Below are 2125 nucleotides of genomic sequence, written 5' to 3'. Positions count from 1 at the left end.
TCGATGATCGACATGCAATCTACTATTGTATGTCCCATTAGTTTTTTCTTCCTACTCATGAATGAACTGTAATGGTCCTTGTCATTGTAAATCCGACAAGCTCTTAGTTATTACTACATTCACCTCTGCTAAAATTTCCTGTGATTGTATGGTTATGTCATTATCTGCCTTACAACTCCTTATCTTCTCCTTTAAACTTCTCAATGTAACTGCCAAGTCAGAGGGGTTCCCAACACCATAATTCTCTTTGGATTCATAGGGAGAGTCTCTGTAGTCAACCATCTTGCTAGCCATTTGATATTTCTTCCTGCAAGGCATAGTATGTTAGATAAACTAATCACAATAATTCACGTACCTTAGCATAACTTGGGGAGGATACCTTGTCTGCAAGATTACCAAATCAATGTGATACATGTATAACATAATCATAACATCATATAAACATACACCAATAAATGTATCAACATATAAAAATCACTCTAACTAGGATCCAGTCATCATTACAAGGACATATCAATAATGCATGTTGTGACCTCATGCATGACAAAAACCATTATTCCATTGTACAAATTGCCACATGCAACCAACAATATGAATAAGAAATGCCAAAACAACTACAAATACTACATAACACATGTAGTCAAACATACTAAATCAATTCTTGTAATCAACTTACAACACTGATGCATGTAATCGAACTATTCAAACATTTAACCTAACATACAAGGATGTATGTAGGTACCATGAATTCATCATGTAAGCATAATATAATCCATATAGAGTCATTGACATACTCATTTCAAATACATTTCATGAAATCAATAACATATTCTCGATGATAACCATACTATAACCCTAATTCGACATCAAGCAATTACAAAAAGTATATGTGTAAGAGACACACATGCAATTGACATGTATGCATGACCAACACATATCCCATCTAGTCCAAGGGGTGAACCATTCTCTAATACCACTTTGTAACACCTTCCTCCCACATCTACCCAAGCAACCGACCAATTAGGGTAGAAATGCAATTAGAGGCCATTATGATATTATTCAACTGCCTAAGTCACATTAAGGAAGTGGAACTGATGAAAACACACCATACAGACATCGAAAGTCATCAACATAACCCTCAGAAGATAATTTAGCCAATTAGACAGCCTGTCCCTGGGTCCCACTGCTATTTTATGTCTCTTAGGCCATAATCACTCTCATGCTATGGACAAGGGAGTGACCAACGATCTAAAGTCCCTTTCACATCCCTGTCTTCCAGCGACTCTCGACCAAAATTGTCAGTGTTGTACCAACGACCCCAGGATTTAAGCTACTTTCTCAAGCTAAAAGCCCTGGACACTACCCTGAACTGATCCATCTTTTCAAATGAGTAAAGTAACATGGAAATAAAATTACTAAAGAAAATACTTGTTCAAGAACTTGACTGGATCCCTACTAGCCATGACAGGCATTTCGTCATACGTATCACCAACATGTAACCTACAAGTGTAAACAACATAATAAAGTGTAGGGATATCATACTTACCTGAGAATCATTATGAACCATTGTTCCCTTGTTGCACTATTATCTATTAGGTCATAGACACATTATCCATTCACATACAAGTAAAAACATGCTCAGAGCCATACATAATTGTTGTCATAAAATGCACATATAAGCAACATAATAGGAACATAAATACAATAAACATATCAGCCATCAAATACATAAATACATCAATACCATTACACATGAAAATCAAGGGAATTTATTTCTCATTAATGAATGCAATGAAACAACCGAAGATGGGACTACCACCTTCCACCCGACCGTAGAATGGCTGAGCCAAATCTCCCTTCAACCATTCACCCCCATGACATATTACAAGCATGAATGTGGGATCTCATAAAACTCATTCAGGGTTTCCAGAGGCCATCCACCTCAACCCATCAAAGAGTTGTTCCACCTTATAGTCGGACATCACCAAAAGCATCATCGGATTGGTCTCCATCCAAGCCTTCCAGGGCTTGCAGAGCGTTTGTTCCATCCAAGGCTTCCAGAACTACTAACTCAACTCAGATCTTATATAAGGCTTCCAGAGTATTTGTGTAACCAAGGCTTCTA

This window comes from Pinus tabuliformis, chromosome X (assembly GCF_031772625.1).
Source record: "Pinus tabuliformis cultivar Carrire ecotype Pingquan chromosome X, CPIR1, whole genome shotgun sequence".
Taxonomy (NCBI): domain Eukaryota; kingdom Viridiplantae; phylum Streptophyta; class Pinopsida; order Pinales; family Pinaceae; genus Pinus; species Pinus tabuliformis.
The sequence above is the reverse complement of the archived record's forward strand: the minus strand, read 5'-3'. Positions refer to the sequence as shown.